Here is a 14,624-nt window from a genome sequence, read left to right on the forward strand (position 1 = left end):
AGCTTAAGAGCAATGCAAATTACTCAACATGCACACGTAATGAGCTGCATTGATGATAATGAGGGTCACAATGACCGCCGCCTGTGCATCGGGCTATTTAGCGGCCACACTTATAGCCCGGATGTGAAGTGAGTTAGGAGCGCAGAGCACAGTAGGCACTGTATGAGATTTGTGAAGCAGGAAAATCAAACCAAAAAAAAAAGAAAAGTCAGAGGAAGGGCAGCAAAGTCCTCTTGGCGCACGGAAAAGAAAAGAAAAGTTTTCCGAGGAGGAGCTAAGAGTCTTTACGGCTGAGGTCACTCAGCATGAAATTGAGTTATTTGGAAAAGCCTCAGCCAACATCAGTTATGCACCAAAGAAGCCATATGATCCTCTATAGTGGATAAAGTCAGTGCTGTCAGTGTTACCAGGAGGACAGTCAACACAGTCAGGAACAGGATGGCCGCCTTCCACATTACAGCTGACACTGGAGAGGCAAGCGGAGAGGACAATCCATCCCAAACAAAGTGACCCTGGGTTTGAATATGTGGGGTCTTCTCCATCTTGTCCTTTTCCAAAGGTTTTTCTGCCTGTTCTCAACAAGAGCTAAGTGTCGCCACATCAGGAAGTGTACCACAGCAGCCTGAGGCCAACGACAGGTCTCTGAAGGGGTATGATTTTATACAGCTCTTAATTGCTCATTTCTAGAATGGTTTGCACCTTGTCAGAGGAGGTGCAAAGGTTTTTAAGGGTCAGCAATTACCCAAGTGCAAGGCAAAATCCCTACATCTCATTATAATGTTTGCACCTGTTTAGTATTCCAGATCCCCATCCAATTCCATGCACTTTCTTTTCATTTGAATACATTTCAATATCATTTACATGGATTAATGATGGCAAAGTGCTAATTTGATAGAGGGTGGAGAACGCCAGGTGAAAAACATTTTTTACATTTGCCGAATTTTTAGTGACTGCTGAAGTCCCACTTTAGAATAGCAAAACACGTTTTTGGCCAGGAATATGGGTGTTTTGTAGCTGCAGATCACTTTGCATGTATGCTTACATCGGTCTCAAACTATACTATATATATAATGAAACACATAAATGGCACCAGCAATCCCACACATCTCATTCTTGACTCATTTCAAACATTTAATTAACAGGCTTAAGTGTCCAGCGGTATCTCAAATGTATACACAAACATGTCAAGATAATGGAAAAATTCAGTCTTTTTTTTTTTCTACATCATGATTTATCTACATTTCGAAACGGTTAACTTCATTTCTTGCAATATCTCAGCCAGTAATGTATACCTTACAATATAAATAGATGTCTCTGTTTGAATATTTCTAACATACTGACTACTGACAGTGAGCACTTCAAGTATTTTAGTGAAATTATTTTTGCTTCTGGGCTAAGTGATTTTACCAAAACTGTTTTTATGATATGGTAGTTCAGTTGCCACCTACATGGACTGCAACAGATGCTACATAAATGTTTGCTTTGTATTATCTCTTTGCACGTGGGCTTCACATGAGCAAATACTAAACAGTTTTTCTATTATCTTTGCTAAAAAAAATCTGCTTTGCTTCAGCAATTTATTGGTTTCCAAGGAACTCTCAGATGTCTTGAGAAGAATTTTTATGACCACTGTGGCTTTTTTTTGCATAATAATTGTGCCTCAGCCAAATACATCAAATATTGTAGATTATTCTACATATTTTACATAAGCAGACGTTTTAAACAAAGTTGGCCCGATTTTCAAAAGGGATTTCATTTTTGGTGGAAGCAGCAAAATCCACTGAATTTTCCCACCTGTTAATCGGTTAAAAAATATCCCTGTTTCACCCGCTGGCTGGTCGCTTTTCATACATGTCTGCAGTTCTTAGGAGCTTTACATTAATAAGTACTCCACCAATAAACAGGGTCAAATGTGTTAGCAGTGCTATATAAACACAATTGAAAACTGTCCCAAAACAGAGTGAAAAGGGCAAGTTCTTGTTTATAAAAATGTTAATTGGCATTCGTTACTTTAGCAGCCAGAAGAAATATTGCTATCCACATTAACAACTATAATAAAGTTACAGTATTTTATGTCAATTTCAAATTAAAGGGTACAAATACATCAGGATATTTGTCGACGTATAAAAGATTTACTATAGGTTATTAACTGCAATACTTGAAATTAAAAGTGTGATCGTAACACAGCTTCTTTCACTCATTCCTATCAAAATTACATCTTGTTCAAGTAATGATTATTCATTTAGATGCACCAAGAACCAAAAAGTAATGTTATACCTTATCCACTAAATAAAAATAAAATAAAATATGTAGTAAGACTGTATACACGTATACATTTCACATAGGCTCCGATTCTGTGGGTGATAGAGAATCCCAAACATTTATTTTTAGGCACTTGATTCTGTCCTGGGGATGTGCATTCATAACTTTACATGCTAAAAAACATGCTGTGAACGTGTGGTTGGTAGTGCACATGTGTAGAGCTGAGGCAGTGATTATAAACAACAGTCCAATAACAGTTCAATGGTCAAAACAAAGCTTTATTATTTCATTTAAATAATACAACTGACTATACACAACGATGTGTACAGCCAGTCAAAACCACAGGGTTCAGTCCTGAAATAATAATACAATAACACACACTTTAAAACACCTACACGATCACCAGTGCAACAGCGAGCGCTCTGGGTGCAAGTGATGTTTTGAACAGTGAGTAACAGTGCAGTGCAGTGCAATGCAGTCTGGGTTTACTGGCTGAATAGCTATTTAGTCATCTACAAAGACAAACACAGACAGATGGCAAAACAAACAAAGCCCGTAACACTCACTCACCTTATTAATTATTTCTGTTCTATCAACGGGTCCTTTCCATAACCATAGCGACGAAACAGATCACTGGAGCCACTTACCCTAAATACCCTCCGTCATGCCCTCTTTCAGTGGCGCGGCCAATCACGTCTCCTCCAATCTGTGACTGACACATCGCCTACCACATTCAGGCGCTGACATCTGGTATCATGGCCCAGCCCCCTTCCCAGATGTCCGGCTTCAGACTGACCCTGGAATTAACTGCCCAACCATGCGTTCCGAGGCATTCTGCTCTGGCCTTTACCTTTTAAATGAATTCCTCTCTCTCTCTCTCTCTCTCTCTCTCTCTCTCTCTCTCTCTCTCTCTCTCTCTCTCTCTCTCTCTCTCTCTCTCTTTGTCTTGACACACTTTTGTCTGAATCGGCTCCTCATATGAGAAACGATGTATTTATGCCAACTTTCTTTTAACAACAAAGCAGTTACCCCAGTTAGCAGCATTTGTGACGAGCTGATTTAAGCATGTGGCCCCACTGAGAATTTACAAGGAAATCTGATATTCTTTTTTGGGACATTTTCAGTATAATTCACAACATGCATGACACCAGAGCACAAGTCAATCTGTGGAGCCTTCTGACTGTCCTTGTCAACTGGAAATAAAATTCCACTGTTCCACCTGTTTTTACAAGTAAACATTTCTAAATTGCGGTATTTAAGTGTATCATAACAGTATACACTACTATTTGATTTGTTTTCTTTAAACATTTTTATGGTAAGTATGTTGTAAACAGTGTAGCAAGGACTGTGGTCACATTTTTTTTTCTTTACTTAAATAGCTAAACAGGTGTTGATGCTGACTTTGTTTCATTAACATGTGTAACATAATAGCAACTGAATGCATGGCTTTCATCATATACAGGGGTTACAATTTTGTTCAATGGCTTTCAGCAACCCCACTATAACAATTGTTCCAGCTCGATCTAAGGTGCTGTCACTTTTTATATACTTTGATCATTATATATTCCGGATAAAGGAAAGTGTTGCAATAACTAATGAATCAGACTAGCGGATAGATTCCCGCTTGGTTTTCTGCAGCGTTAGAAAATACTAAATTGGTGGGAAAATAGAGGTGCCGAAACAACTATTGAAATAATGGAGAATAGCATTACCCTCCTTTAAAAAATAACCCCTAGTATGTGATTATAAAATTGCTAGTGAGTTTACTGAGTTTGAGGCCACATGCCAGTATTTAAAGGTCATTGACTAAACACAAAGTGAAATCCCATAAGTACAAGGAAGGATTCGATGGTTTGATTCAACCAATATAATGTTTTGTTTCCTTAGTCGTCCAAGTGTGCTGAGTGCAATACAGGCATATCCAAGTGTGCTGACTGCAATACAGAGGCATATCCAAGTGTGCTGACTGCAATACAGGCATATCCAAGTGTGCTGACTGCAATACAGGCATATCCAAGTGTGCTGACTGCAATACAGGCATATCCAAGTGTGCTGACTGCAATACAGAGGCATATCCAAGTGTGCTGACTGCAATACAGAGGCATATCCAAGTGTGCTGAGTACAATACAGGATCATATCCAAGTATGCTGAGTACAATACAGAGTCATATCAAGTGCGCTGAGTGCAATACAGAGGCAGGTTAGTGAAGCTCGCTTTTTACAGTTCACACAAGAAATGGTATTAGTAAATGGACACATGTCTAATGTGTGAGTCAGGCCTATACTTTTTATATACAAATGACCATAATCAGCCATAAGTCCATGTCACAAAGATGGCTATAGTGGGTGACATCAGACCAGAAGCAGGGACCAACACAGACAGACATGGAGTTTGGTGAAGCTGAGCGCTTGCTCAGCTGCTTTGTCTGTTTTAAGAAGACATTGGGCTGTATATAAATGTATAAAAATGCTGGCAATCTACCTGCCACAGTTGTTTAAATCATTACATAGATACACTAAATAGTCTCCTATGCACTGTTCAGTGTTTGATTTTCATATCCTTGGTATGCAAAGTGCACTATTTTAAATTATCTTAACAGCAACAGTATTTAGATTAATTGAAAATACCTCAGTGACTGTATACTGAGTGGATCCCAATAGTCAGCTGAAGTGATCGTCTACCCATATGGCTGCTTCAGTACTTTGTCTACAGATTTGAAGCCAAGTTGAAGTTAAAATGTTAAGTTTAGGAAAATGTATCTGGTCGTCTCTGTTTTACTGAAAATAATGAAAAAAACAATTATTTCATCCTTATCTGACTAGCTGTCAGCCGCTGAAAAGATTCACTTGTTTTGAATGCATCCCATGACCCTAAATGGCCATTATCCCTTTTCAAGCACATGTTCTCCACGGGCAGGAACTACAACAAAATTAAATGTGGAATGGAGATCTTCAAGATTTGGTTTTGTCAGTAAAAGCAGACACTGGTGTCAGTGGGAAAGTCTTTATAACCTAATTAGATAGTGAATGATACTTGTTTTGCAAGTGCAGATAACAGGTTTAATGAATACTGACTGCTTATCTAGTAGAAAAAACATGACTTGAATATCTGACATTGATCCCTACTTTATCTTTCTTTTTTATTTGGCCAGTAAGCAATAATGTAGATTAAACATGCCTACTGTAGGTCCTATGCTATGTATAGGAGTGTGTGTGTGTGTGTGTGTGTGTATATATATATATATATATATATATATATATATATATATATATATATATATATATATAAATTAAGGGACAGTTCGTTAAAGCAATTTTTTTTAGCTCAAATTTTTTATCGAGAGTAAAAAATAGAAGTCAGTTAATCTTGCGTTTAACATGCAAATAATGGATATTCTGTTGATATGAGCTACAACTACAGTACATCTAAGTGGAAGCCTACATATTTTAAAACAGTCCTTTCAGCTATGTATTTTTGACATTTGTGTCTTTTTTGTGTTCCCTGAAAAACGGACAATGGTTGGAACGGGCCAAAATGAAATAATCGGATATGTGAGATATATAATCACACTCGTTTAACCGTCACTGAAGTCAAAATTTGATAGTGTCGGACATTTGAGTGCGGATTGTATTTTAGTCTGCATCTGTAATATTGTATGTGCTCAAGAGCATGTTTTCTAGAACTGACGTGTCAGTTGCCACTGTTTTCCAGTCAGCTCTGCTTGTATGTGTAGTGCTATTTGGGTGGTTGACCACGAGAGGAACGGATAAAAAAAAGAGAATAGAGGCATAAGATTCTCATTAATTCAGCCTTGCTTGTATCCAGTGTATATCAGCAAAATGCCAGTGGGATTTTAAGTTTTTTTTGTTTTTTATTAAAATATATTCAATATGAATTTATTAGGAAATCGTAATTACAGTTAAATAAACAGTACCTTCTATACAGTAATATGTTATATCCAGATGCATGATTTTATTTGACTTCTGGCTACAATATTCTGGCAGGATATTCTTTGAAAATCATTGTTCCTAGAAAAGCTTGTTTCACATTTTGGCTAGTCTAACTTATTGAAAAAAAAAAAAATCTTTATTTTACTGTACTAGAATTCCTCAAAAAGTTGCCATTGTTCCAAATCTAAGATCAGCCCAGGCCAAGTCTATGTTTAGTCGACTCTAGTTGTACAGTTTGTTCTGACCTGAGTGACTGGTATCTTTCTTTGTATTCATGTAGTATTTAAAATAAATAGAAGCTTTTGCCCAAATCCCATGGTTTAAGAAGTAGTGTAGCATGCCCTTTCTTGACTTGCCATAATACCCCAGTGGGATATGGTAAACATCACCTGAAATAAAGAAATTTGTATTATTGTACAACATTACCATTTCATTCAGTGCTGCCTCAAAAATCAAATGAGCAATGTGCTGTTAATGAGCAGGCAAACACTGGCTGAGTCAAAGCTTGCAGTAATGGTAAGCTTGTTCAAAACTAGGAGAATGATGCAGTTCAAGACCGGTATACAATGGGCCTCAGTTACGAAAGGGCACTAAATCTACTTGTAACATGCACATTAAGTAGTGATCCTAACGTGCACCATAAATCTAAATGTAGTGCCCCATTTACTAACAGAGAACGCATTCATTTATGTGCGCACTATTTGGCTAATTTGCATACCACAGCCTGCACAATACATGTGCACGATAATGTCTGAGTCCGAGAAATGGACTGAGCTGAAAAGCAAAACTAAAGAGAAGGTTGCTCAGGACCGATCTGCAGCAACACGCACAGGAGGAGGACCATCCGGACAGGTGGAACTGACCAGCTGGAAAAGAAAATTGAGAACATCTTCTCCTCTCACCAACTACAAATTGCACAGGGTGTCATTGACACCACAGACACACTGCCCAATAGCAACACCATTTTCAGTCGCATCTAGCAGTGTGTTATGCTTTGCGATGTGATTTTACAGGATCGGCTGATCAATTTCAGTCGGCTCGCAAAGTTTAAACATGTTTCATACTTTGCAATGTGATTCCTTTGCATTGACTAGTGTGTTCTGTAAATATTTCACCTAATAGTTAAAAGTACAATGTTTATTTGGGTGTAAGGGCTTGTATTCAAAAGATGATGTTATATACATATAGATATATGCATATACCAATGTCACCTGTTAGCCAAAATTGTAGATACTAGTAGCCTACTGCCATAGCCTTATATTTTCGCCTATTGATTTGCGCAATTGGCGCTGTACTTTATGAATGCAGGCAGTGGGTGATGCCTGCCGAGAGATTGTTTTTTATGAGACAACTTCCCCCATTGAGATGCGATGATCGCATCACACATTGTGTGCCAGGCTAAAATTATTCTCAACCAGGCAAGTTACAAATGACACAAACCACTTAATTGTTTTTATAAAGTGTATTTCATAATTATGCAATATAAAATACAATACGATTATCGGCCTTTAGTAAATACGGTGTGAATAATGCTCATCTCATTATTCAGAGAGGATTTTTCTATACAAATCACATATTCATTCTGATTACCAGGGATCCTATGAATCTGTTTGCAGTGGAATAACATGGAAAATCACAGATTTAATATACTGTTGGAGAATTTTTGTTTTACACATGCTATTTTGTTTGTTTGATAACTAAATCAGTGCATTTATCATATCTATTCATCAACACATTAAATGTTGCTTTACATTTATGTAAACATAGTTGCTTAGTAAAACTGCTTCTGGTGTACAGAGAGAAAGGTTGAATGAGACGCACTGTCACAGACGTGCCTTGTTGTTACTGAAGCTTTTAAAGATGCTCTAAACGATCAGGTCAATGAGTTTGGCAGTAGCCACCCAGATGACAAAGACTAACTAGGAGATTAATATGAATACCATTTAGTTTAAAGTAAAATGGTAAGTTTGTTTATATTATTGATTGATGGCACTGGTGTGGTGAGCTTGTAACTTCCTTAGAATTTAAAAGTGTACCAATAAATACTTCCTGTGTTAACTGCTATTCAATAGTACTGTTTGCGTATAGTATAATGTGACGGAGGATTTCATTTTAGTCTTATTTTAATTACTGAATAACACAGATTTTTATTTTTTTATTTTTTCCCCTCGAACATCGTGTTTTTTTTTATCATGGAAAACTAAGATCCCTGCTGATTACCATAGTGTGGCACAATAAAATCAGCGTGCGCCATAAAACACCCACTTTGTTATTTCGTGCAACAATGAAGTGCAATAGTTAATACGGAAATCATGAATGTACACACTAATTGCAATTATGGTGGACCATAATGTTTAGTGCCAATTCGTAAATAAGGCCCATTATCATGAGACCAAAGATATTAGTCATCTATATCCAAGGTCAGCTGACAGATGTTCTGAGTCAATGTTATAGATATAAGAAAAGTTGGCTATATTTTGAGTCTATAGCATCCTGATGTAATGTTTTACATAAAATTCACTGGTGTCTTGTTTAGTACATTCATCCACAGGTGAGTTGTCTGTTCACTTTACTCCAGAAATCAAATCAGATGGTTAATTTACCTGTAGCAAAAGCTTTTTCCTTTTTAGGAACTCTCACCACTATGTTACTCAATAGGCAAGTAGGCATGCTCATGCTGCAACATGCAACAGTTTTAGAAGGTAAAAACATGAAGCCAGTCAATCAGTAAGCAGTGTCGCTCTCAATGCTGTTTCTAAGCATTCTCACAACAATGTTTATATACTGTATCCACAGAAGAAAATTTCCCTGGCTACACTATTTGACAACAGCTTTGAACATTTTTTAAAAAGTTTTTTACATATTGGTGCGATTGAGATTAACCACAACCAGGTGGGTTTAAAGCATGTGGGTACTTAAGTTAGGACATCAAAGGAGGCAATCTTTTTAGAGATTGGTGTATTGAAATTGCTAATAACAGATTGCCAAGTATGGAAGTGTGTTCAAGAGATTTGAACTGAAAGTGACTTGAAAAGAATTAAGAAAAAAAAGTGGCTTGCATGTATCTAATATACTGTAGGTAACATAGCTGAGCATTAATTTGGTAGAATGTTGTAATTTAACTAGAAAACAGACAATTTATAAAATTAACTTGTATGATCGTTGCAAACATCTTTTTGGGATAAAGCTCTGTACTTCCTGGAATCTTGTGTTCTCTCAGTTTTGTCCAGATTATGTGGATTGACCAAATAACCTTCTGAGATGCAAAAACACAGTAACCTATTTCTACCAATGTTTTATATGTTAATGTATTATTGTAATATGTATTATGTATGCAGGACTATTGCTTGTTATGAGGCTCACCAGACAACAGGCACAATTTTGACAACCAGATTCGAAAATGCTGACTCACAAAGGTATGTCAATGCAAAAAGCACAGGCACTTTCATAACCAAAAATCACAAAGTACGGGTAATCATTTCGAAAAGTGAGCTTCATCGTATTGTCACATGATGAATCCATAAGCTTGTCCTGTACTGTTGGGGGCAAGGATGCATTTTTAACAGCATCCTCTTCAAATGGGTTTCTTATCCAAAGGCTACCTTTGCTGAAACTTGAGGAAAATAATACCGCAGCTGGTTTTGTAGGCCTTGCAAGTGCGACAGGATGATGTCCTTTATCAACTCACAGAATTCATTTTCTCTAGTGAAATCTGCCATTAGGGAGAACTTTTCAAAACTGCCATTCTGCACACATGAACACCAGATATTAAGTTTTTGAATGAATGCTTCAATCTTTTCATTCATAAAAAGAAGGTTTGTATCACGTCAAGCACCTTGTGAAGATCATCGGGCATATTCTTAGCAACTAAAGCATCATGATGTATTGAGTCCAAGTAGTATTACGTAAAACATTGAATTTGAGTCACTAGACCACGTTTCTTTTTTTTTTTTTATCGTCACAACTCTGGCACCATGGCTTTGGTACATACACCAGTACACCACTCCCAGTCCAGCCCAACATCTTTAACTGCTTCAGAAAAATTGTCATGAATGCTTTCCCCAGTAGCTCGACCTGAAAGTGGACGACAAAATAATATATCATCCTGCACGGGTCCATTGCAAATGCATCCTGCAAAAGCTTAATGCTGTGCAGCACATCAGTCGATTTCATCACGTTGCATAGCAAAAAAAGTCACTATTTTTCACTTTCATGTACAGCTGTTCGTGAACATCAGCTGCCATTTCATGAATAAGTCATGCAGCGGAAGCATTTAAAAAGGGGTATAACTTAATTTACTTGCAGAATCAGGTCTCAGCATAATGGTTGCCATTGATTGACGCCTTTGTTATGGTTACCAGAATAATCGGGGAGAAATGTCAATGAAAGGCCCACATAATTATCCTATCCAATTCTAAAGAGTGACAACGTTCACCCTTCACAGTTTAGCCTGTAACCTTCATAAAAGTCGGTATATTCGTAACTAAGTAACTTCTAGTTATTTAAAGGTATAGGTGGGACCCACAGATACGAAGGAAGGAGATGAAAGTGGAACGTACAAATTAATATAGGGAGGGCATGCTGTTTTTATAAGTCAATGTGCATAAAAGTACTACAAACAAATTAAAAAAAATAAATAAATCCTTTGCGACCCCCTTCAGAAATCCCATTTTGAGAACAACTGGGTTAGAGGATAAAACATGGCAGGGTCTTTTTAACTGATATAAATACTCAACCACAAGATTAGCAGGGGATGTCAAATTATAAAATAAAATAAAAAAAAAATGTCAACAAAAGCCTGTTTCATAATGTTTGTTTTTGTTTTGTGCTAAAACACAAATTTTCAGATGGTTGAACAGGTATGACAGATGATTTTGGTCTGGTGTTTCTGTGTAGTGCTGAAAGTTTATGGCAGTTTTTTTTCAAAGTTTATTTGCAGTTCAAAACACTATTATGAGCATACATGGGCCCTGTTCCTCGTAGCTCATTTAACTAATTCAGGCTAATCAGAGGTTAGCCAGATTCGATTATCTTTCTTGTTTCTCGACAGCAAATACAGACTAAAAGTGTCTTGTTAACTCGATTCTGACTTAAGAAATCCTTGTAATTGCACGTGCTCGTGTTCCTCAAAGGGAGAATCTCAGAGCACTGAAACAATGATCTTCACGAAAGATGACGTTGAAAGAGAGAGCAACTTTTTTCAGCTTGACTGAACAAGAGCTTATAATGGAAAGTTTTGAGGAATATAAAAGCACTATCACAACTAAATGCAACACTGCTGCCAAGTCCAGAGAGCAAGCATGGAAAAAATTACAGATAAGCTAAATGCATACTTTTTTTTTTTTGTTTTGTTTTTTTTTTAATTTGTGGAGCACCGCACATGCGACAATGATGTCGCAGGATCTGTCACAGATCATCTGAGAATAATTGAGGTCAAGTCATGGATGATATACAGTATTATCCAAAGTCTGACACCTACTGTCTAGCACTGGCATTGTATAATTGTCATTAAAATGTTGGTTTATTTGCATCAATTGCTGAATTGTAGCTCATTTTTTATTTCATGTAAGTGTTAATGTCATAAGTACCTGTACATTAATGCTGTGAAAGGATTTCCTCTTAACAAAATCATTCTCATTTGGTCCTGAGGGTGCCTTGATGGGGATCTGACTGCAGTCCACAGCACCAATGACGTTTGGAAACTCTGCATAATAATGTCGCCTACTTAATAAACGATAATGATGGGATTACCTATTCATTAAATTGCATATAACCTAATAAATTACCTGCTACTTCATAGAAGCCGTCTTTGATGGCGTTTCCCCTTGTATGTCCTGGAAATGTGATGAACACTTTAAGAAATATCTTTAGGGCGAGATAGACCCTTCGGACTGCACGGCATGCAGCGGCTTTGGCGATATTTTCAGCATCTCCAACTGAGGATAGGAATGCGCCACTAGCAAAAAGCACAGCCCTATGCATATAAACTGTGTTACTGTCAACGCACAGCTGCGTTGGGTGGAATGGGCAATGGCTCAAGTAGATTTATTAGGTAAATGACACCTTACCGACCAACTCTATAGCGCTCAAATACAAAACATCTGAATGATGCAAAGGATACTCAATACGCTTTACCTACGAAACACTAATCTAATTAAAATTGCTTGATCTGTGGGATCTCTAAGGAAGGGCGCTGCCATTTTAGAGGGGTGTGTCAAGTGCTTTCATTGAGTTTTTATACACAGATCCGGTTAACTTTAAGTTAGCCTGCAATGGAGCAGGTTTAAGATTAAGGATGTGTTGCTATGGTAACTTAGTCGGATAGACTTTAAGCTTGCTTCGAGGAATGGAAAAAGCCAGACTTCTGTTAAGTTATCCTGAGAGTTATCCGACTAACTCAGTTAGCCAGCTACAAGGAACAGGGCTCTGGTCACTTGGCTTTATTAAAGCAGGACGTTCTGTCTCCACAAAACAAGACTATTGACTCATCTGCACAGGCCTTTCTTTTAAACTCTAAGCAATGTACAAGGGTGCTATAACATTTAGTGTAATGCCCATTTGTATCATTCCCCAAAAGGAGCGCAAGCCAAGCTTTCTATTTTATTTTTTATAAACAATATCAAACTCAACAAAACCTGATTTTTAAAAAAAAAAAAATATATTGTCTTATGCCTTTATCAGTTTCTATCTAATTAACTTGCTAGTATACTTTTCATGTTGATTTCATCTATTTGAATTTATTGAGTTAAGGTTCAAAGCAAATGTCAAAGGATTGCCAGAGTATAGGAAAATAACTTCAGTTAATGATAGTTGGGAGTGAAAAGGTTAATATTTTACTTGTTTCTAGGACAGGGGTTATAACAAGAACAGTTTTAAATACAACACAGTAAATAGCAGTGCTCCAGCGACAGTGTCCTGAGAGTCATTGAAAACCTGGCGCTCCTGAAGTTAAATTCTTCAAAAATAATATTAGGAGATAATGATGCCATTGCTAATTGTGCTGAGGGAGCCTGAGGCATTACTGCTCTTGTGTGGGATATCAATGTTATCACAGACGAGAGGGAACACCTTTTGAGCCATGAAATGACGCCATTATCACTGTGCATACTGCAAACTTCCATCAAAGACCACATCAGTTGCAGAAAGCCTGTGGCTACAATCAGTATTAGTTACGTACCACAAACCTGATTTCGGCATCCACACACATGTTCATACACACATGCACGCACAGACACACACTCCAATGCAAAAACTGATGGTGTAATTGCATTCTGTGTGAACAAGTACAGCTTTCAGTTGCTGTGCAATATGTACAAAGGGAAATATTTCAATTAAACATTAAAAAAACGAATTAGTCTTGATTCGTTCAGTCTGTTTATTACAAGGTATCTAATGGAGTGGTCAGATAACGAAGCATGTGTAATATTTATTTTCTAGAAAGACTTTTTTTTTTTTTTTTGGTTGTTAGTAAAAGTTGCTGGATTGACAGCCCTGATGCTTTTTATTTCTCCACAGAGCAGGTACACACACTGCCTCCTGCCACATAATAACATCACTAGAGGACCTTTTCACTGACTAATTAAAATGTGAATAAACAAAGCACTGTACTTTATACCTAACGAACTGCTGTATGTCATGAAAGTTAATGATCTCCCTCGACTACCAATTTACACTTTCCAGAATTATACAGTGTGGTTTGAACATTCATAATATTTACTCCAATTTATAGCAGAGCCTGCTAGTGAAACAAGCCAATTCATATATGCTGCTTCTCTTCAGAGTTCATCCATTATACAGTGTTTATTTTTTCAGAAAAGGTATAGGTATTTATGCTTTGGAGAGGCTGTTTAGTGTCATGTGTCTTTGCTGGATGAAGTTTGTTTTTCTTATCTGACACATTTTTGATTTTGTGCAACCCCCCCCCTCCAGTGCAATAATCAAGTGAGTGCTTCCTGATAGAGTGCCTGTGAGCAGTTCATGCCCTGTGTGGCAGTGAATGGAGACTTGAAGCAATAAACAGGAGAGGGGTGGTAGAAGAGAATTATAATTAACACCACTGTTCTTCCAAGCCTAACTGTGTCAACAGCAATGGTTTAGCTATTATTGTTGTGAACCCTTGTCCCCCACCTGGAGTATAAGTCAACATTTCTGGAATGCCTCCCTAGCTTGTGAGTATTGAATGTAAAGGGTGGGTTTTTAAAAGCTGAAGCACTGTGCTGCAGTGTGTTAAAACTGCTGCACTGTGGCGCTTAGAGTTCAAATCCCAGGGAAGAACTTGTCACGAGATTTCGTCAAGGCTATGCCTCTCAATCATAGCAGCTGGTGTCTTCCTTTATGAGACATTATCCCCCTGGGGGTCAGAATGGAAAATAGCAAGAGATTTTGTGACACTCAGTAGTGTGTTACATCTT

At 37.5% G+C, this 14,624-nt stretch overlaps 1 protein-coding gene across 15 annotated transcripts in view; it reads left to right on the forward strand.

Moving 5' to 3' along the window:
* Nucleotides 1-14,624, forward strand: part of fhod3a (formin homology 2 domain containing 3a) — a 247,016-nt gene that overhangs the window by 76,675 nt on the left and 155,717 nt on the right. The gene's annotated exons all lie outside the window — the stretch shown is intronic.

Source organism: Polyodon spathula, chromosome 3 (genome assembly GCF_017654505.1).
Source record: "Polyodon spathula isolate WHYD16114869_AA chromosome 3, ASM1765450v1, whole genome shotgun sequence".
NCBI lineage: Eukaryota > Metazoa > Chordata > Actinopteri > Acipenseriformes > Polyodontidae > Polyodon > Polyodon spathula.